At 45.3% G+C, this 23,665-nt stretch overlaps 1 long non-coding RNA gene across 2 annotated transcripts in view; it reads left to right on the top strand.

Moving 5' to 3' along the window:
- LOC144806021 (uncharacterized) overlaps positions 1-23,171 on the top strand; it is an 84,159-nt gene extending 60,988 nt beyond the window's left edge. Inside the window, exon 3 of one of the 2 annotated variants that reach the window (XR_013605651.1) lies at positions 22,651-23,171. This is a non-coding gene — a long non-coding RNA (uncharacterized LOC144806021). Of the gene's footprint in view, positions 1-5,620; positions 6,256-22,650 lie in introns of those variants that run through there. The other variant, XR_013605652.1, reaches the window with a different exon arrangement.
- Positions 23,172-23,665: the final 494 nt, after the last annotated feature.

Raw genomic sequence — 23,665 nt, forward strand, 5'->3', positions numbered from 1 at the left:
CATATACCAGGCCAACTTCTCACATTGGTGAGCAGCGGATTGGGATTTGAGCTTGCTGTTGTTTTACCATTACAATCTTTGAGAGTATCATTTGAAAGATCATACAGGTACCTGATAGGTACACTAAAACAAGACTAGATATACTTAAGTTCTACTGAACTTAGTTGTTGTAGAGGATAGGGAGTAGCACACCCTGACTACAACTACTAGATAGGTTTTGTAGGAAAACACAAGTGTAGGTAGATTGCAACACATCCACCACACTAGAGCAATGTCTGGAGCAGAGGGATCCACTGGACCCATCTCTGTTGAGAGTGACCCTCCAAAGGCACCATCCAAATTTGCTATCTTTCCATTTAAGGAACTGAGGCAACTGTGTTCCATGAGAGGAATCAAAACAGGTCCTACTCCTACAGCAGGACACCTCAGAGAGCTATTAGACCAGTCTGAAGCTCTAAAAGCCACCAAACCAGGCCCCTAAGGGACTGGAGATGGAGGCTCTCCCACTGAAGATGATAGTTCTGATGCCCCTGCCCCTGTCATCCAGATAGATGAGGAAGACCAGACCCCTGGGAATACTCAGCCTGAGGAAGAGGAAGAGGAGGAGGAGGAGGAAGACAGTGATTCTGATGATGTTAGAAATAGCCAGGTGTTAGTCAGCAGGCTTAACCAGGCTAACTTAAGCTTATTTGGGACTGAAGGTGGGTCCAACCCATTCAGACCCCCAAATGGACTTAACCAGGAGCATAGGAGGAGGAGGAATCACTCAGGTGAATCTAATACTTTCCATGTTTCTAGAGGTTCTCATGGCAACTCCAGAAGGGAGTTGGCTAGCCCTCAGAGAAGGGAACATGAGGCCAAAATGAGAGAGGCTGAACTTAGGATCCAGAAACAAGAATTAGAAGTTGCCCTGGCCAAAGAGAAACTTGCTAGAGCAAGGCAGCCTAGAGAGAGTGGATTAGGATCCACTGGTGGCAGCACTATCCCTAAGGATAAAGACAGGTCCTATGACAATAGAAACCTGAGTAAGATTGCGCCCCTCTACAAGAGTGGGGATGATATCCTCAAGTGGATGACTGCACTTGAGAGAGCTTGCAAAGTACAGCAGGTCCCTCAGGAGCAGTGGGCAGCAATCTTGTGGCTCTCCTTTGAAGGTAGAGGCCGAGACAGACTCCTCACAGTTAGTGATGGGGATTCTAGAAACTACCTGGTCCTGAAGAGTGCTCTGATTGATGGGTTAGGCTTTACCACTGAACAGTACAGGTTAATGTTCAGAGATACCCAGAAGACACAGACTCAGGACTGGTCTGAATTTGTTGAATGTGCCACTAAGGCTCTGGAGGGCTGGTTGCTGGGAAGTAAGGTTACAGACTATGAAGGATTGTACAATTTGCTTATGAGAGAACAGATTTTAAATAACTGTCAGAACCAGCAGTTGCATCAACATTTGGTTGACTCAGATCTAACCTCTCCCCAAGAATTGGGAAAGAGGGCAGACAAATGGGTTAGAACCAGAGTTAAGCAAAAGAACCAGAACCAGAACCAGGGTGGTGACCAAAAGAAAACAGACCAGAAGGGTGGGGAGCAGAAAGCTAAAGACCAGAAGTCTTCAACAGGGCGCAAAACTAATACTGAGGGTGGGTCCCAAACTTCCAAGAAGAAGAAGAAAGAAGGTCAAAGAAAACCCTGGTGTAGCTTTTGCAAAAACACCACTCACTGGACAAGTGATTGTAAAAAGGGTGGAGCCCCCAACACTGCAGCCCCTAAGGCACCTGCACCCACTAGTACAGTTAGCAGTGTTGGTCCACAGACTAAGGGGGTAGTGGGTATCACCTTGGGAACTGAGGGAGATTCTGACCTAGTCAGAATCCCCACACAGGCTGTTCTGATTTGTGATGGGGAGATTGATTTTTCCCCTACTATAAGTCCCAATAATCTGGGCAAGTACAGACAGACACCTCTGATTAACAAGAAAGTGGCTCAAGCATACAGGGACACATGTGCCAGTGTCACCATGGTGACGCCTAGCTTTGTGGACCCTGGACAGTACCTACCAGGTGACAATTACCTGGTGACCAATGCCAGCAATGTCACTACTACACATAGTGTGGCAATTGTGAACTTTTCCTGGGGAAGGGTAACTGACCTGAAAAGAGTTGTGGTTAGTGCTGATCTCCCAGTAGAATGTTTGTTGGGCAATGACCTGGAGAACTCTCTATGGTCAGAAGTTGAGTACAGGACTCATGCAGAGATGTTAGGGATATCATCACATGTCCTTGCTGTGACCAGGTCACAGGCCAAAAAGTGCCTCTCTGAACCTCAGGTCTTGGATCCTGGAACAATGGACCAAGTACCTCCCAAGACAAGGAACAGGAGGGTAAAGGCTGTGCCTTCCCAAATGCCTACAAGTGAGGATCAGCCTTCACAGGAAGATAATTCTGAGACCCCTGAAGGAACTGTCCCTATAGAGCTTGAACCTGATCAGGTTGAGTTTCTGGGGACAGGGGGACCTTCTAGGCCAGACTTGGGGCAGGCTCAGTTATCCTGTCCTTCTCTTGAACCCCTCAGACAGCAGGCTGCTGCTGAGGCTGCTGGGAATGCTCAAGGTACCCATAATGTCTATTGGGATGATGGGCTCCTTTATTCAGAGGGTCGAGACCCCAAGCCTGGTGCAACCAGGAGGTTGGTCATACCTCTGCAATTTAGGGGCTTCCTTCTTACCTTAGCACACGATATTCCCTTAGCAGGACACCTAGGCCTGAACAAAACATGGGACAGACTTGTCTGTCACTTTCACTGGCCTCATATGTCAGAAGATACAAAGGAGTTTTGTCGCTCCTGTGTAACCTGCCAAGCAAGTGGCAAAGCAGGTAGTACCACAAAGGCCCCCCTGATACCACTACCTGTGGTGGGGGTGCCCTTTGAAAGGGTAGGGATTGACATTGTTGGACCAATGGATCCCCCTACAGCATCTGGGCACAGATTCATACTGGTGGTGGTGGACCATGCCACCAGGTACCCAGAGGCAATTCCACTTAGGACCACAACAGCTCCTGTTGTGGCCAGGGCCTTACTTGGAGTTTTCTCCAGAGTGGGGTTTCCTAAGGAGGTAGTATCTGACAGAGGTGCAAACTTCATGTCAGGATACTTGACAGCAATGTGGAAGGAGTGTGGTGTCAACTATAAGTTCACCACTCCCTACCATCCACAGTGCAATGGGCTTGTTGAGAGATTTAACAAGACCCTAAAGGGCATGATCAAGGGATTACCTGAAAAGCTCAGGCGAAGATGGGATATCATTCTGCCCTGCCTTCTGTTTGCTTACAGAGAGGTCCCACAAAAGGGGGTTGGCTTCAGCCCCTTTGAATTGTTGTTTGGGCACCCTGTAAGAGGACCCCTATGTCTGGTGAGGGAAGGATGAGAGTTACCTCTCAAAAAGCCCAAGCAAGACATAGTGGACTATGTACTTGGTCTCCGCTCCAGGATGGCTGAGTATATGGAGAAGGCCTCCAAAAACCTTGAGGCTAGCCAGGTCTTACAGAAAGCCTGGCATGACCAAAAGGCTGTCCTGACTGAGTACAGCTCCAGCGATTCCCCAGGCCCTAGGCCTCTTCACTTTCCCCATAGTGGTCCTTATACCACTATTTTAGTATATGGTTTAGGTGGCCCCTAGGGCTCATCCATATTCGTGCAACTTTTGTGTATTTTAACTGTGTTTTGTTTTAACGCTTGTGCTTCTGTGCTCATAAAGAGTATAGGGTATCTTTTGAGAAATAAATCTATATATATTTTCAATATATATCTGTGTGGTGTCCTTTCATTTGGTATTCAAGGGATTGTGTATGGTAAAACAGCTTGCTTCACATGCCTTTACAGAGTTTAGCCTAAGACTGCTTAGTCCATGCTACCCCTAGGATAGCTTGTCTATAAGGTTGACTTTACAACCTGCACCATAAGGGTTGCTTGGCATGGTACAAGGTGATCACTAGAACTAGTGAGCAGCATATACCAGGCCAACTTCTCACACCCTCCCTTCCCTTTCTTACCAGACAGGCAGGCTTCTAGGCAGACTTCTAGGCTCTTCAGGACAGGTACACAGCTTCTCCATTAAGTAATTCAGCCTGCAGGTGATGTCCCTTCAACTTAGATAGACTGTCAGGCTGACACCATCCCTGGTGGCACAGCAGGCACCTGAGTACTTTGTAGAGCACATTATTCCTTGGTAACAGAGGACTTTGAATGAGGATATAAAAGAGGGCTAGATGGTCGCACTTGTATACACAACTGGCAGGCAGGAGATGCAGTTTACTCTGTCGCACTCGCACATTACATTTATGCTACGCACACCAACACCTTAAACACGCACTTGATTTTAACGAAAAGTCTGGGCACAGGCATAGAAATGGAGCATTACATGGGTGTGTCAGTAGGACGCCACTCCATTGACCATGATGCAAAGATCTCATCAGGCTATTGATCCTTAGAACAGGGTGCATTGCCGCCACCGCTCTAGCTGTTAAACCCATGACAGTCCTCTCCCTTAAATAAGGGCACACTTGGTGTGACCCTCCAGGTCACAGGACCGGTCAAAGACCTCTCATAGTCCCTTGTTAGAAGTTGCACAGAACTGGGGTGGCAGAACAATCTCACGTAATTTTTTTTTAAACTTTGTGATAGATTTACCCCAGTAACGTGCAGTCACAAGTTTGATGCTATGAACTGGGTAGTTGCCACGAGGAACAGATTCTTCTGCCTGTCAAACCACATGCCATTCACTATTTCATAGTGTGTTTCTGCTTTTATTAACAAAGTGTTTTAAGCAGGTGGTAGATATATGCATGTGGTTGGTTGGGGGAGAATGGTGAAGCAAGGGAGGGAAGGGGAAATAATTTTCTAACAGAGGGAAGAATTGTGTGTTTCCCCCAGTTAGTAAAAAAAACAGCATACGTCTTGGCTGCTTCTGCTGCACCCAGAGTCTTGTGGGTCTTTTCAGTCTAATTTTCCTGTCTGGAAAACAATGGTGTCCTGTTTTTCTGCACCCAGTAAATCCAGGAGCAGAAAAACCTAACAACTGATAATCAGGTGGAATAAAGTGAACACATGAAAGTACGCCTTAATTTCATTTCCCTTGATTCATACTCTGGACCATAGTTGAGGGAATGGTCTAGGCATAGTCCTCGCAGCACACAATAGATTGGCCTCTGCCGCACGCAAAAACTCAAAAGTCAGGATACCAGATACAAGTAGGTGGTAACTCAGGACAGGGGAAAATGACTGTTGTCCGTGGAGGGAAATTCCCGTACCAGAAATCTACATTAAAAATTCATTAATAGTATTCTTTTTTAAATATCTGTTTGGTACCCGTCCATATGACTTTAATTTCTGCCTTTGGGATTCTATGTTACAAGTCCATAGGGTGCATGTATCCTTTGTGAGCTTAATAAAATGTTGAAAATTCTACAAATCCTCACTCCTACATCCAAGTACTCTCATGCTACCATTCTACACACTGCTCTGTCTGAAAAACAGCTCAACATTTTCAAAATTCTGCATTGATTTGGCTTGTAAATATTATTTTTGGAAATGTACATGTATTAACTATTTAATTTTAATACTATAGTTGATTGAAATTACGGACGAAGAAAGCAGGATTTAGCACCGGGCAACTGAATGTCAATGCCATAAGAAGGGTTATTTTGAAAAACTGAAGGACATCCATCATTCTACGTTTAAACAATTTCCAAAATCTAAGTGTGGTGAGGAAGTGGGAGCTGAGGAAAGTACTATACCTGTAAGCCAAGTCTCTCATGTTGCATTTCATTAACCCAGAGCAAAGTCATATCTGTGCACAGAATAACGTTCATCTAAAGCGTCGTGTAATTCCAGAGAGGAAGCACACACTGCATAAAAGAAAGTTATAAGAAAAGGTTTCTTCTGCGTACCATCAAAGAAAAGACACTGAAAGAAGACTCCGAAGCTGAAAATCACCTTTGTTCGACAACCGTTTTTAACCAGTTACGCAAGTTTGAGACTATTTGACTCTAGATAGAACACCACGACCCACTCTGCTCACTCTTGCAAAAACCTTAAAAATACACCACTTCATTGTGTCTATGACCATCTCAGATTGTTTCCTTTTTATTGTGTACTGTTCTGTAATCCTATGTAAATTGCCTCAACATTATCTGTTGTGCAGGAGTGATATGTTAAACTGTTAAATATAAAAATGGATTAAATGAGCACCATTGCGCAATAGCTGATGTAAATAAATCCTCGTCTTCAGAACTACAAATCTTAACCTTACACCAAACAAAGAAAGGGTAAAAGGAAATGATGTTCTGTGACTGGTGATCCACAAAAGTACTGTGCACGTTCTAACTCCCTCAGTTACTGCCATTACCCCAGTGCAAAAAGGTGCTTATCAGTTTAATCATTAAATATCAGACTAACACATTATCACTATATTGCTAAGAACCTATACAAATAGATTCGAGAAAAACTTCAGTCACAAAATAAGTTGCTGCCGGCGAGACTATAACCTAAAGACTATTATCTGCTCGAAACATTTCAACAGGTGTTATAGGGCTGCTTCCCCACATTTCTTGCTCATTCAAGTGTTGAGAAGATTACACACAATTTCTTTTAGAGATAAATGCTGAACATTATCTAAACAAGCCTGACTGGAAAATCGGGTTAACTTTTACCGTGGCATATAAGCAAGAGAAAACTAAACATAGAGATATTAACTCTAGGAATACACCTTATAAAAACACGGGCTGTGAGAACAAATTCAGTGTTCAAGCCCGCCTCAATCAAGGCAAAATAACCGAAGTTGGGGAATAAAGATACCTGTGCCAAAAAAGATACAGGCATAAATCTCATCTCACAGAATTTGACAGAATGCACCCTGGGAAAAAACTCTCTCAGTGCTTTGTATGCCAAAAAAGTTTCCGGCGTAAATCTTATCTCACTGAGCATATGAGAATCCACACTGGGGATAAACCTTATCAGTGCTCTGAATGCCAGAAAAGGTTTAGTGTCAAAGCGAGTCTATATCGACATGCATTAACCCACTCTGTGGAAAAACCTTACCAGTGCTCTGAATGCCCAAAAAGTTTCAGCCGTAAATCTTATTTCACTGAACATATGAGAGTCCACTCTGGGGAAAAACCTTATCAGTGCTCTGAATGCCAGGAAAGTTTTTGTAACAAACAAAGTCTTTCTCGACATGTAATAACCCACGCTGTGGAAAAACCTTATCAGTGCTCTGAATGCCAGAAATATTTCAGTGATCAAAGCACTCTCGCACGGCATACAAGAACCCACACTGGGGAAAAACCTTATCAGTGTACGGATTGCCAGAAATGTTTCATTGACAAAAACAGTCTCATTCGGCATAGAAGAACCCACACTGGGGATAAACCTTTTCAGTGCTCTGAATGCCAGAAATGTTTCAGTTACAAAATCAGATTCACTGAACATACAAGAATTCACTCTGGGGAAAACCCTTATCAGTGCTCTGAATGCCCAAAACATTTCAAAGTTAAATCACTTCTAACTGCACATTTGAGATTCCACACTGGAGAAAAACCTTATCAGTGCTCTAAATGCCAGGAAAGGTTTTATAACACACAAAGTCTTTCTCGACATGCAATAACCCATTCTGTGGAACAACCTTATCAGTGCTCTGAATGCCAGATATGTTACAGTGTAAAAAGTAGTCTCACACGGCATACAAAGATCCACGCTGGGGAAAACCGTTATCAGTGCACTGAATGCCACAAATGTTTCAGTGAAAAAAGCTGTCTCAATCGGCATACAAGAACCCACACTGGGGAAAAACCTTATCAGTGCTCTGAATGCCAGAAAAATTTCAGAGACAAAAGAAGTCTTTCTCAACATACAATAACCCACACTGGGGGAAAACCTTATCCATGCTCTGAATGTCAGAAATATTTCAGAAACAAACTCAGTCTCACTCAACATATAAGAACCCACACTGGGGAAAAACCTTATCAGTGCTCTGAATGCCCAAAAGATTTCAGACTTAAATCACTTCTAACTGCACATTTGAGATTCCACACTGGGGAAAAACCTTATCAGTGCTCTGAATGCCAGAAATGTTTCAGTGACAAAAGAAGACTCACTAAACATACAAGGACCCACACTGGGGTAAAACGTTATCAGTGCTCTGAATGCCAGAAATGTTTCAGTGAAAAAAGCATTCTCACTCAGCACATAAGAATCCACACTGGGGAAAAGCCTTATCAGTGCTCCAAATGCCAAAAGTGTTTCAGCCGTAAATCTAATCTCACCGAACATGTGAGAATCCACACTGGGGAAAAAAATTATTAGTGCTTTAAATGTCAGAAAAGATTCAGAGGTAGAGATGGTTACAAGTGCAGCACTGAGGTCTCTCCTGAAAACAGGTGAGTAAATTGGAATTCGTTGTTCGGCTGATTTTAGGTGAATATTTTAAAGTTCCTAAATTTCCAAGTGAAACCAGTCAATTCTAGCCTAAGGAAGAAAAGTGAGTTATCGGCTTTTAGGTAAGTACTTGACTGGCAGAGTTAAGGTTCTGGGGATAGATTTAGGGGTCTCCCCGGGTCAGGTAGGTACAGTTGGTACACCCTCAGCGGCACAGGGTAGCCAGGTGCAGAGGTAGGTAGGCCCAATGTTATCCAATGAGAGGCAGGGGGCCTTCGGTTGATGGCTGCTGGCTAGCAGGCCATGCGGCTGTGAGAGCTATGCTCCTGGTCACTTGCTTAGGTCAAATGGGGAAGTAGGATAGGACAAAGGTTGCACTGCCAGGGACACTCAGGCGGCTGGGTGCAGGGTGCTTTTGAGCCGTCGAGCGCTCAATGTTATTCAATGGAGATCTTCAAAAAGGGAACAATGGCTGCAGGCTCGGGGACGGAGGATCTTCTGGAGTGACCAGAACTTCGGGGGGTAAGTTGGGATTTTGGAGGGCTCATGGTGCAGGGGTGTCTTTGGATGTTGGGAAATCTTACCCTCTGGTCGTCGCAGTTGGAGAGGCCCCTGGTTCTGAGTCAGCAGGCATTGTCCGGGCCATCGAGGAGGGTCCTTGGGCACTGGATTCCAGGTCAGAATCGCCGGGGGGACGTCCTCAGGGTCTTTGCCCACTCAGGCACGGGCCGGGCTCGGCGGGTGCAGAGGGGGCTGGATTAGCGCTTCCTGGCTGGCACCAGGGGTATTGCTGTTTGAGCAGAGCCACTGCTCCTGGGAGTCCCAGTCTCTAAGAGGGTCAAGGCAGGCAGGTCCTCCGGGGTACTTGGGGTTGCTGTCCACAGGAGATGCCGGGTTTTAGCAGGAGCAGGTTCAAGGATCAACAGGCCTGTAGGACTGGGGCCAAGTCAGTTGGTACTGTCCTCTTGTTAGCACCTGCACGGCAGGTCTTCTTCTTCTTGGTCTTCTTTCTTGTTTCGAAATCGGGATCTGAGGAAGGAAGGTTCAGGGCGCCCCTAAATTCTACATTTAGGGTCATTACAGGTAGAGGAAGGGCGGGGACCAATAGGTCCCTGTCCTTGGGTGAGTACACCCCCTGTGGGAGGGGGGCAGGAGCCTATCTCTAACTGGACAGGGCTCCCCATCCTCAAGATGGCCGGAGCCCGGAGTTGTGCTTCACCTCGCCTCTCCCACTTGAGGGGTGGAGTTGGCACAGGCTGACACACCCCTTTCCTCTCGTAGGTTTTCCCACCAGTCTTCCTGCCAGAGTGGGGGTCAGAACCGGTGGGGGACAGTTGCTGAGTACAGCGAGGAGGCCTAGCACCTCGCCCAGGATGTGCAGTGTTGCAGGCCCAGGAGAGCGGGGGCTTTCCACCCAGGGGTCCAGCAACATGTCTGCTTTGTGGCAGCCTAGGCAGACAAGACGTGGATTGTATGTTAGGTTTTAGGGGGCCCTCTGTAGTGCATTTTACATTAAATCCCACACTGGCATCAGTGTGGGTTTAATGTGCTGAGAAGTTTGATATCAAACTTGTCAGTCTTCCTCCAACCTTCCAAAAATATCTCTACAATTGACTATATTTTCCTCTCACCTGTTTTAGGAAACAAACTAACTAGGATGGAAATCCCTTACCGTCACGAGAGTGACCACAACCCCTTAACGGTAACAATTGAATTGTTAGTGCCAGCCGCCGCAGAAATAACAGCTGCGGGGCACACAACGCAAGCTGAATTCCACACTTTAGTCAGGAAAATCAAAGGGGATTCATCAGGTTCTACCAAGGTGAGCACTTGGCTTACAGGAGAGACTCCAAATTTTAGGCATAGCTCTTCAACGGACTTACATCTTCGGTGGGACAGCGCAATTAGAAAATTGCAAATTCTCTTAACGGGAACTGAGGCCCAACAAAAGTCTTACGAGCTATGCCCGAAGCGGATGTATGACCCAGAGCTAACCACCAAAAGAAAAGCCCTCAGGAGGGCTGTGCGTCTGCACAAATTGAATGGCCTACAATATGGCATTACTGCGCAAGTCCTTCAGAAAATCAGTATGTGCTGCGAAGAGATTAAAAGAACAAAAAGAGTGGATAAAAATATTCGCACTGTTACAGGGCAAGAACCTATCCCAGTTCTGGAATTATATGAACAAGCTCCGCTCGTCGAATCACAACAGAGGGAACGGAAGTCTGTGAAGAAGTCTGGGCCCAGCATGTAATTCAACTATACGGCAGAGACACGTCGGACTTCATGGCGACCGATTTAAGAGATAATGTCGATCCAACGCTGACTGAACCCCATGAGCTGACCTCTGCAGCCGAAGTCTCCAAATTTCTGAAGGCAATGAAAAACGACGGGGCCCCCGGGCCTAATGGCCTTCCAGCAGGGGTTTTTAAATGGGCGTTGGCAGAGTGGGCCGAACTTCTTGCCTCATTATTTAACAACGTGTTTATGACCCGCCAGCTACCAGACTCTTTGCTCGGCTCGATTTTATGCCCCATTTTTAAGAAAGAAAACCCTATGCTCCCAGCAAACTACCGACTTATTGCCTTACTAGATTTTGAGGCGAAGGCATATGCCCGGTGTCTTCTCAAGCTCTTAGAAGACTGGGTAGCCGAAAACAATATTCTACCTTACTTTCAAACAGGGTTTCGCTCCTCAGCATCCACCATAGACAACATCACAATTTTGGCTTTCCTGAGTCAGCAGGCGGCACAAAAAAATCATCTTCCACTATATTGCTGCTTTATTGACTACAGCGCAGCCTTCGATAAAGTGGCTCGCGACATTCTATGGAGGAAACTGGACAAATCGGGATTCCACAGAACCTGCTAGGAGCCCTTATCTCCCTGCACAAGAACACCTGGGTGCAAATTAAAACTGGCCCCAAGACAGTCTCCAGAAAAATTGCCATTGGAGACGGTTTGAAGCAGGGCTGTGTTCTCGTCCCGCTTTTCTTCAATCTCTATACTGCCGATCTGGGAACATATGTGAAGAAAAGCAATTTACTCCCGCCAAAGCTGGGTCCTGCAAAACGGGATCTGCATATTTTCCAGTATGCTGGCGATATTGTCATAATGGACCGGACAAAAACGGGGCTCCAACGAGCATTAAGTAAGCTTCATACATATAATACGGCCAACGTGCTAAAAATCAACCAAGAAAAGACCAAGGTGATGATATTCGGCCGTTGTAAGAACAAGAGAAGTTTAAGGTGGCACATTGGGCCGGCAACGATCAACTCAACAGCAAAATACAATTACTTAGGAGTATGGTTCTGCGAGACCTCAAGATCAACAGCTCATTTAGCTGCCATGAAAAAAAGAGCATGTAATGTAATGTAATGTATGTATACTTGTAAAGCACACTGTTACCTCGTTACGTGGCGTCCTGGTGCTGTATACCGCTGCGGAACCCGTCCTGGCTTTCCCTGTGAGAGGGCACCCCAAGGTGAAGCCAGGCATCTCTGGCGTTGCTAGGGCTGTTGTGGAGATTAAGCAAGCTATTGCCCAGAGTTGCAGAGTGGGACCCATGGTTAGCGTAGGCACCTAAGTGAGAATTATCGAGTCCGCGGATATTGACCCAAGACCCTGCCGCTTCGGGAATTGAACCCTGGTCCCGGGCCGACCTCTGCTTCAGGGTATGCCGCTTCTAACCAGTGAGCCACACTTCTCCACTTCTGCAATAACATACTCCCTGACTCGTTTGAATCAGTCTCTGAGCAGCCCCTCTGCAGAACCTATCTTGAAAGTGATCAAAGCCACACTACTCCCCGCCTTGAACTATGGACATCAGGCCTTTCCCGGTGCATGCTGTGTCTGCCTTGACCATGCCCAAGTTTCCATTTACAAAAAAATCTTTCATCTCACGAAATTCATTCAGAGAACAAGACTACGCCTGGAGCTGGGACTACAAAGGCAGTCAATCTACTGCGAGGCAGATACATTGAAATATTTTATAAGGTCATCAAAAGCAGCAGATACCACCCTAAAATTCTGCCTAAAAGAGATCTTTACCAGCCCTGGAAACCCATGGAACCGTCAATTGACAAAGGCCATTAAATCATTAGAGATTGACAGCTCCCTGCTAATCTCAGACACAATTCCATACTCAGTGTGGAAAAAAGTCATAAATAAGCAGGCGAAACTAATTTCCCATCGGATGGACCTTCAGGCTTTAAACACACCAACTGTCTTGCTTCCCTTGAATGTCTCATACCAGCCTGGGGTACCGCAATTCTATCTACTGGAAAACCTGAACGCAGTGGCACCGAAGAACATATTGTCTATGCGGCTTCTAGGCCTGTGCTCTACGGCGTCCTACAGATGGGCTCCTTCAAAGGAGGGGGGTGCCCTGCAGACTGTGCTCATACCACAAAGAATCATGGCCGCACCTACTGTGTTGTTGCCCCGCTATGGATGGCCCCAGAAGGCATTTATTAAAACCTTTATTTTTAAAATGGGGCACTAGGTCATGCTGGGAGGCGACGGCTCTGTGTTTTACCTCCACAGATATTCAAGCGCTTGCCAGGGTTGGAAAGTTTGTGAGACTCTTGGCAAACTTCTTTTCACCTTCCTCGGCTCCTATGCTTCCTGCCCCCCCCCCCCCTCCACCCCCAAAAACGTATTACTGACTTTTTTCGTCCCCTTGTCTAGCACCTCTTGTTCTAATCTTTTCACTTTTTGGACTTCAATAGTAACTTAACACTAGTAGTTTTAAATTTGTTTTTAAATGTATAGATTTTTTGTAAAATGACAGTGTATTTCTTTGGTTTTGTTTCTTGATGTGATAATTGTGCTAATATGGATATTTCACAGCAATGGTTTTAATTAACTGTGCTAAACAAATAAACTAAACTAAACTAAAACAGTCTTCATTGTAGCCATTATGGTGCTGTGGAGTTCGTAATGACAACCTCCCAGCATCATATACTCTTAATGGCAGCACTGCACTTACAGGTCCCAGGAGTGGACCTGGGCACTGTAGGGGGCACAGGACTCCTGCATCTGTGCCCACACTACTGGCAGAGGGCACCCCGCTAGAGGAGTGCCTGATGTATGCCAGGGCAGTGGGTGTGTGGGCATGGCACACAGGAATGTGTACCATGTCGACTCTTTGGTTAGTTCTGCACCAGGCCACTCAGTCTGCAAAGGCAGTGTGTGGGTGTCAGGGTGCAGGGCCCCTAAGGGTGGCACAAGAAGTGCTGCAGTCCTTAGGGGTCTTCTCTGGTCACAATGCCTAGGGTACCATTTACCAGGGGCTGACATGTGACCAGAGATGCCAATTGTGTTTCAGCTTCAATACAGTTTTAGGGAAGGAACACAGGCCCGGGACACCTGATTGGCAGGAGCCCAGGGCACACTCAGTCAAAGCACATCAGCAATTCAGCAAAAAGTGGGGGCATACCAATGCAAGAAAGATGGCACTTTCTCACAATAAGCGACTCCATACTGATGAAAAACCTCATGAGTGTTCTATGCCAGAAAAACTGCTGAGAAAAACGCTATCTCACCATGAGAAACTCCACACTAGAGAAAATCCTTATGCCATAAAAAGTTGAATCTGAAAGACAGTGTTATGCTTCATGAGAGATCCCACTCTGGGGAAAAACCTTATGAGTGCTCGAAATGCAAGCAAAGTTTTGGTTACAAATTACTTGTCATGAGCAAACTAACACGGGGGAAAAAAAGCTGCATGAGTGTTCTGAATGTCAGATACAATGTCACTTCACATGAGAGAATTCACACTGTACTAAAGCCTAATACAGGAGGGGAAAGCCAGAAACAAACAGAAGAGGTACATTTCATGACAATATTGAAATGGGAAATAACAGGAACAAATATTTACACCACATGACAAAAATATTAGAGACTAAATTTCAGCAATATAGGAAATACTGAGTTTCATGTTCTAATAATCCATTTGGTAAAAGTGGTTGCTTGTAGAATCAGCACACTACTGTGTCTGTGATTGCTTTTAAATAAAGGCAGCCCATTTTACTTTCAGATTCACAAATGTCCCCTTGGGTTACTACCTCCTGTTACTGTTTGTCAGCCCACATATGGTTTCAAAGCTTAATACATACCTTAAGGATGTATTAAATATGTATTAAATATTCAGAAGGGACACTAACATTCCACTTTCGAAATCCGAATTGTTAAATTGGCTTAGTACATTTTAAAAAGGGGTTTAACATTTGCAAACTCTGTGAAATACTGAACCAGTGGATTTGTGAACAATAAAACCCTTGGTACATGAGGCCATGTTTCTCAATTCCCTCCATATTAAGTTTGCTAATAATGTTAGTTTAATGATAACCTGTGCACGTACCTATTTAGTGTTAGTGTTGCTTCAGATCAAATAAAAACCATTACGCATAACTCTTACACAATACTTAAAGACAGAATTTCTGACATCCAGCTTTAATGTTTTGTTAAATATATTTGCAAATGTTGTCATTTAAACAGGAAAGCAGCTAAAGCAGTCTATGGACATAAAATAGGATGTAATCATAATTTTTAGATACATTTTCTGAGTTTCAGGAACAATGAGTGTCTTCTGGGTTTACTCTAAACCACTATAATAAACATATCCAATCCTTTTAGATTTGATCTGTTTGTACTGGTTTCTATTGCAGACAATACTCCAGATTTAGACCAAGGATCAATTCCACCCATGGCTTTTAAAATCTTTTTATCAATGATCTCTATTAGTGTTATCGCAACTAAAACTGTAATAGAACTGATCTGAGAGATGGATCTTCAAGTATTCTAATGTAGTAAACTATGGAGTTAAAATCTGAATAGATTAGATCCACAAGCATTGCCTGACCACTGTATTTTACATCAATAGATTACTTATCAGCACATTTTCTCTAAGTACAATTCACTTATCTTCTATTTTTCGTAGAGCTCGTGCTGGGTCTGTTTGAACTCTTTTAAAATATGACATTTACATTTTACAAAAGTGTGTGGATTTTGTATATATTTAAAATTGTTGATCTCCCAAAAAGGCCTAAGTCAATAAATTGAATTGAAATTCAAGTTTATCATTTGAATCCTATTGTTGGAAAATATGTGATTTTGAACCCCATGAGGTGGTTCCTTTCCACACAGCATTCAGGTTGTAATCATGAGTCAAATAATGCTGAGGAGGTTAAAATATTCAAATTGAATTCTAATTACACATGAAATGTTCATTGTTCAATATATTTCTCTTAGTATTTTAGTGTGCGGACTTTATTGCTTAAGGAAAATAATTAATATTTGGTTTTCTATATGTAGGAAGCATTACATTAATGAAACCACTGTATCCCACCTTCTTTCTTTTCTTTCCTGTTCTTTATGCACGTTTCTATCGTTGAACTTTAAAGATTGCCCGAAATTAAGAATTGTGCTCTACATAACTTTGTTGTGTTACAGTATGTTGATTTTTATGTACAACTTTTGTCTCTTATGTGTATGGCAACTGATGTTTTGTTTTGCTTTAATAATCAGCTTATGTTTATTAGGTTTTAATATTCAAGAAAATGTTTCAAACACAACAAATGGTAGTTGATATGTATTTACAACTGCAGCATTTTTATTGTATGGGTACTTTCAAAGATGGTCTGTGGGATGACGGAGCACCACATTGGCATCAGCAGGGAGAGGTTTGGGCAGGTGATTGGCGGTACATGTAAGGTTGATATTAAGGGGAACAAGCAATGTACATTGTGTCTACTGTGACTCCTGGAGTTATTGTGAGGTATACCATGCTACCCTGTAAATGAATCCCCTAGTGATTATTATCAACAAACTTTATTCAGTTTTATAAAAGAAAACCATAAAAGTCATACATAAAATGATAAAACATCTTCCAAGTTACAGATTGACAAATATAATATGTCCAAGTTAATCAAAACACAAGATACAAATTCATGAATTACAGTACAGAAGTCAATCGGAGCTTGACCTGCGTCTAACAGTGACCAGTAAAAAGTTAAGCGTAAGAAAAACAGTGTCATTAGAGAGGAGTTGTAAAAAGATAAGAGCTGGTCTCACCCTCCTAAAACCTGCTTTTTTGAGAATGGGAATAATAAATAACTTTCTAGGGACAGCATAAAAACGACAGAAAATAAAGTGCATCAGGTCCTGAGGAGACTCACTGTTGCAGCCGCAGGGCATGAGGCACAGGCCTCTGTGGGAGCCGCAAGGGTGTGCCAAGAGGTAATAGAAGAGGTTGAACTGAAACCGGGTCAATAGAAAATGATCATGGATGCTTTTAAGCCCTAGAAGATAAGGTTTGGTGGTTGGTGCAGTTTTTAACACAATGTATTTTCACACACTAGGCTTATACAGCTCATTTCCCTCTTTTTCACAGCGGTTTATTCTTAAAAAACACTCTTTGACCAGAGAAAGGTCCCTCTTAGAAATACGCTTAGGGTTTATGAATAGTTCCTACCTACCCTGGAGTCCAACTCTTATATACTGGAGCCATCAGATGCTTAAAACATGGTCAAGTGAAAGGCATTCCCATAGGACGTCTTTGCTAAGTGTATTTTCTTGCTTAGCCCAAATATTAAGCCACAATTCCAGGGGACGGAAAGCCAGTAAATCTGAGAGGAAAGGCATCCTAAACTCTGCACGACATAAAACAGGGTGCTTTGTGGGACAGAAAGGGCCGTCGCAGGAAAGAGTTTTCAGCACTTTCCACTGCCCCTACCCCAATGTGGCCCAATATCTTACTCCCATAACTAACCTTTAGGATATCCTCTTGTTGACGGGGAGCCAGTGCAGGTTTCTCAAGTGGGGGGTGATGTGGCCGTGTTGTGGTACGTCAAAGATCCTTTGTGCCGAGGTGTTTTGGATATGTTGTAGTCGTTTGATGAGCTTGGTCAGGGCTCCCGCGTAGAGGGCGTTTCCGTAGTCGAGTCTGCTGCTGACGAGGGCCTGGGTGACTGTCTTTCTTGTATCTGTCGGGATCCATCTGTAGATCTTGCGAAGCATGCGGAGGGTGTCGAAGCAGGAGGAGGAGACGGCGTTGACTTGCTTAGTCATTGAGAACATTGAGTCGAGGATGATTCCCAGGTTGCGTGTGTGGTCGGTGGGTGTCGGGCTGCCCCCAGTGCCATCGGCCACCAGGAGTCGTCCCAGGCTGAAGGGTTGAAGCCGAGGATGAGGACCTCCGTCTTGTCAGCATTCAGCTTCAGACGGCTGATCTTCATCCAGTCGGTGACGGCCTTCACACCTTCGTGGAGGTTGGCTTTGGCGGTGATGAGGTCCTTGGTGAGGGAGAGGATCAGTTGAGTGTCGTCGGTATAGGAGATTATGTTGAGGTCGTGCTGTCGGGCGACTTGTGCGAGTGGGGCAATGTAAATGTTGAACAGTGTCGGGCTGAGGGAGGATCCCTGGGGTACGCCACAGATGATCTCGAAGGCTTTGGAACGGAATGGGGGGAGCCGGACGCTCTGGGTTCTGCCGGAGAGGAAGGAGGTGGTCCATTCCAGAGCCTTGCGGTGTGGAGGCGTGCACGTATAGTGCGGTGGCAGAGGGTGTCGAAGGTGGCGGAGAGGTCTAGGAGGATGAGTGCTGCGGTCTCTCCAGCAGGGTCCTGATGTCATCAGTGGCGGCGATGAGGACAGTCTTGGTGCTGTGGTTGCTGCGGAACGCTGAGTGGGAAGGGTCCAGGATTGTGTTTTCTTCGAGGTATCAGGTTAGCTGTCTGTTTAAGATTTTCTCGATGACCTTGGCCGGGAAGGGGAGCAGAGAGATGGGCCGGAAGTTCCTGAGGTCTTTTGGGTCTGCTTTAGGTTTTTTGAGTAGGGCGTTGATCTCTACGTGTTTCCAGCTGTCTGGGAAGGTCACAGTCTCGAGGGAGAGATTGATGATGTTGTGCATGTAGGGTGCGATGGAGCTGATTGCTTTGTTGAAGACGTGGTGCAGGAATGGGTCTGACGGAGAGCTGGAGTGGATTGTGCTCATGGTCTTGATGGTGTCATCGACACTCACGCTGGCCCATGCTAGTCGGGCGTCGTGGTCGATGGTGAGTAGAGGGTCTGTTGTGTACTTGTCTGTTGGGGCTGTCTGGGTGTTGAAGCTGTCGTGGTGTCTGCTATCTTACGATGGAAGAAGGTGGCGAGGGAGGTGCACAGGGCTTGCGACGGTGGGATGTTATTGGTGTTGGAGCTGGGGTTGGAGAGTTCCTTCACGATGTTAAAGAGCTCCTTGCTATTGTGTGAATTGTTGTCGAGGAGGTCTTTAAAGGAGGTCCTCTTGGCCGCCCTGATGCGGTGGTGGTGGTTGCGAATTGCGTCCTTGTGTGCTGCGTGGCTGTCCGGAGTTTGTTCACTTTGCCATTCCTTCTCTAGTTTCGGGCAGGCTTGCTTGGAGGCAAGGAGTTCTGGGGTGAACCAGCTGGCCCTCTTGCTAGTGTCTCTGCATGGGGGTGTCTTCAGCAGGGCGAGAGTGTTGGCGCAGTCGTGGGTGTTGGAGGTTTCGGTGGGTGGGCTGAGAACGAGGTTTGCATGTAGTTGGTCTTCATAGATTTTGCTCCAGAGAAGTTCGGTGGTGTGGCTGACGGAGACGTGTGGGCTTGAGGAGAAGACGGGGTCGAGCGTGTAGCCGGCGGAGTGGGTGGCCATTTTGACGAGTTGCTTCAGTCCGAGGTTGGTGAGGTTATCGATCAGGTTTGTGGAGTTGTTGTCGTTGTTGTTCTCAAGGTGAAAGTTCAGGTCTCCGAGGAGGATGTAGTCGTGGAGGTCAGGGCGTGCGTGCTGATGAAGTCAGAGATGGAGTCGCTGAACTAGGGACGGGGTCCGAGGGGTCGGTAGACGAGGGTGTATCTGAGGGTGGAGTTAGGGTCTGTGTGGATCTGGAAGTGCATGTGTTCGGCAGTGCTGAGTGCGTCGTTGGTGCTAGTCGAGACCCTGATGCTGTTCTTGTGGATGATATCAATTCCTCCTCCGACTCCGTTGGTGCCGTCTCTGCGGGTGATCTTGTAGCCGTCTGGGATGGCTATGGCGATGTCGGGTGCGGAGGAGTAGTTCAACCAGGTCTCTGTCAAGAAGGCGACGTCCAGGGATGTTGTGTTGAGCAGGTCTCAGAGCTCGATGGCGTGTTTGCGTGTGGAGCGGATGTTCAGTAGTATGCATCAGAGGTGGTCGAGGTCTTTCTTGGCGGGTGGTTCGTCAGCTCTGATGCTGATGTAGCTGCAGTTCCGGCAGGTGAAGGGACTGTGTGTGCTTTTCGGGGCGGCCTTGAAGCAGGTATGGGTCCATCTGGAGTTGAGAGCGTGCAGAGTGCTGGCATCGCAGTGGCGTCAGTTGTCGTGGAATGTGCGGGGGCCAGGAGTTCTGGCACTGGGCGCGGTCCAGGCACAGACGGACTTGCCTTAGGCGCACCCGCTGCGCGCGTCCGCTACACAGCCTCACAGCGGCCGGCATATATGGGGAGGTTGGAGGGAGGAGCAGCTGGGAGGCAGGAGGCGGGGGTAGCGAGTGGACAGTCATGGGGGCAGGGCCACAGGGGATGCAACAGCAGGGGCAGTGAGGGGTGATGAAGGGAACAGAAGGCAAAAAGGGCACAAAAAAAGAGGGAAAACAAGTGTCACAGAAGGCAAGAGGGCACAGAAATACAGGGAAAAAACGAGTGGCACAAAAGGCAAAAAGGGCACAAGAATACAGGGGCAGCTGAGAAACAGAAGGCAAAACCGGGCAGAGAGGCACGGGGGCAGCGAGAGGAACAGAAGGGGAAACCGGGCTGAGAGGCACAGGGGCAGCGAGGGGTACAGAAGAGAAAACCGGGCTGAGAGACACGGGGGCAGCGAGGAGTACAGAAGGAAAAACCGGGCAGAGACACGGAGGCAGCGAGGGGTACAGAGGGAGGAAAACTGGCACGGACCACAAACAGGCAGCGGGGGAAGACAGAACAACAGCAGTCACAGACACAACACTAAAATACAGGCAATACAATAAAACAATAAAGCGGAATAAGAACAAACCCACCGCCTACCACTGGCCACCAGGAATGAGGCGCAGGTGGTAGCCTGCGGGTGGAAGAGGGCCTCGAACTTCCTCAGCAGTGGCAGCTGGGGCAGGGACACACAGGTGGTGCTGTGCGGAGGGGGAGTGACCTATCTGGTGGGGTCCAATGTTGTATCTGTTTATAAACAATGGCCATCTCAACTCTGAGGGACCAAGATTCCCATAAACAAGGTTACATCAAGCTGGCAAAGTAAGGGGAGAGATGGCTGCTATGAAACCCAAGACACCCTCTTTTTCCGCTTAAGTGAAGGCTGGCAGGAGAATCATGTTGTCCATATTCTTACAATTGGGCTAACATGTCCCTTTTTTCCCCGCCATTTTTAAGTTTTCCACGTTTTAGTTCCAGTTCCTAAGCAATGCTTATTCGGAGTTGGCATCTGTGAAAAAGAACCGATTATCAACTTAAATATATTGTTATTGCTATTCATGAAGGCTGAACTTATAATAGTTAACAATGAGAGGGTGGAAATGTGCACTCCTGTTTATGCATCTAAACCTAAATATTTAAATAAGCTTTAAACTTTATGGCATGCTACGCTTGCTTATGCCTGCCTGGCATGTACTGTAACATGAAAGTGGTCAGGGCCCGCTCGGGCGACCTGAACTCAAATGTGCACTGCAATGTAGCTAAATACTGACTAAGTTTTCTAGTTATCCATTGATTAGTAACTCTTTAAACAGTTTGCTTTTTCATTTAAATTATAGCAATGTAATCATCATTGCATGGTTTGTGTGAAACCAACAGTGTGTTTTTCTATTGAAACATTTCTCAATTAATAATTATATTTGCAATCATACATTTTCTGCAGCAATTGAGAGTTTATGAGTTGAGCCCAATGCATTTCTGGACTGAGCGTCCCTTCGTCAGGGGCAAACCTGTAAATAAATAAATGGATTCATCAAATTCATGTGCCTAACTTATCGAGGTACATATGCAGAACCATCTTTCTGTAGGAATACAGTCGTATCATTGTCGTTAATTCCATATACCACGTGCATGAAATACATACATATATTCCTTTTGCAGACACCATTCCTCTGTCACTTATTGTTATTTACATGTCAGAAGTCTTGGTTTAACAGAATTGATATCATGGATTCTATCGCCCAGGAGAGGAATAATGGTGTCATGATGCTTTATTTATATAGAACATCCCATGTCTCTTAGGTAGTTAGATGAAGTTATGCTTACTGCCGCTCATTACAAAATATATATATATATTATTGGTGTTTGAGTTATCCAACAAGCCTATGACAATGAGTATAAACCCCTTATAGCATGCATTAAGATTTTGCCAGCACGTTTTTAGTATATTAGTAAGGCTTACGAATGTCTTATCGAATTGGCAATGCGTTATATGATAAAAAAAAATCTAAATGCTAAACACGTTAAGCAGCCAGTTTAATTGTATCGCTAGTGGCGGGGTTCTAAAATCTTCTTTATACTTTGTCATAAGACACCTTGTGTTTTAGGGGTAATTGTCTATTTTTTGCTGATTCAGGTGGAGCTGCAAAATACTGCACTAGATGAACTATATACCTGTGTGTCTTATGTGTATCTACTTCATTATGTGGCATCTTAGAACTGAACCGATCATCACCTTAAATATATTGTTATTGCTATTCATGAAGGCTGAACTTATAATAGGGCATTTAGATAGATTTTTAATCCATGTGTTAGGTGAAACAATATTATTAGAACAGTTCTTTAAGCACAAATGCAGGGCGTGAGAGCTGCAACTCACTCAAGAACAAGTATCCCCAGAATGCACATTAAATTACATCATGGCAGGAATGAGATACCATTCCCAACCAATACCATCGGTCCTTTGCATTCCCTTCTATCCCTTCATTGTGGTTCATTTTTTATCTGCTTGTAGCATTATTCGTCCATTAGGAGAAAAACATTTTTGGTTGACTTGACTGACTACCTGTCTTTTAAAATGTTGTCAACCAGCAATTTTCCCAAAGGCATTGTGTGAGGGAAATATGGCTTCGATCACTTGGTTCTTTGGTGAATTTTGCCTTTTTTTTGGGTGTTAGGATATTGTTGCGGTTTTATAAATCAATAATATAGATAAACACACTTCCAAAGGGTATGGAGTGAGGACTGCGGCTTCTTGGTCTTGACAGGCGTGGTAATGCTTTCTTTTTTCTCTCCACAGGTTTCTTGAGGGACGGTACCACTGGCAGTCACCTCCAAAATAAATAGGGACAATGCGAGGTGTAAGCTACTCTATTCTATTACTATTTTCTCCCGTCACCAGGTCACCCACGATGAAGGATTCTAAAGACTTGGTGTCTCTTTTCTCTCTGGTAGGAGTGTCATGATGGACCAGAGGGAGGGCCCAAGGTTATTAAGAAGTTCACAGATAAGTGCAAAAGGAGAAGGTAGGGAAGGAAATAAAGAGAAAAGAAATTGAAGCGTTGGATTCTCAGTTCCTGTGCCCAACTTAAGGGAGAATTTCATAATATACTCCCCCTACTTGTATATTGGCACTTTCTAGGACACATACATGGGCCTCCAGTTTTCCTCCTTTCCCCTTCATGCAGGTACTCCCCCTACCCACAATGATGCGCCCCACCTTGCTCAGATCTCTCCTGAGCTGATGCGGCTGCAGCAGTATCTCTGGCTTCTTTTTTGATGTCCCTTTGTTTTGCTGGTCTCGCTCCTGTCTCTCCTCCATTACCAGGAACCATCTTAGTATGCAAGGGTTTCTACTTGTTATAAGCCATCCATTCAAGAGGAGCATGGGATGTATATAGGGCAATGTCCTGCCCTTCCAAGTAGTATCGAAGTCCATTTAATAGCTAAGGCTGTCCTTCCAAGTAGTATCGAAGTGCATTTAATAGCTAAGGCTGTCCTTCCAAGTAGTATCGAAGTGCATTTAATAGCTAAGGCTGTCCTTCCAAGTAGTATCGAAGTGCATTTAATAGCTAAGGCTGTCCTTCCAAGTAGTATCGAAGTCCATTTAATAGCTAAGGCTTCTTTCTCCACTGTAGCATCGTTCTCTCTTGGGAAATAGCATGCAGCCATATATAGGATGGGTTTTTCCTCTCCTCTTTCATCTTTTTGGGACAGTGCCGTACCTAAGCCAACTCCCAAAGCTTCTGTTTTGGGAATAAAAGGTGTTGTAAAATTGTGACTGCGAAGGATGGGTTCTGAGGTGAGAATGTTTT

Source organism: Lissotriton helveticus (assembly GCF_964261635.1).
Source record: "Lissotriton helveticus chromosome 1_1 unlocalized genomic scaffold, aLisHel1.1 SUPER_1_unloc_4, whole genome shotgun sequence".
NCBI classification, from domain to species: Eukaryota; Metazoa; Chordata; class Amphibia; order Caudata; family Salamandridae; genus Lissotriton; species Lissotriton helveticus.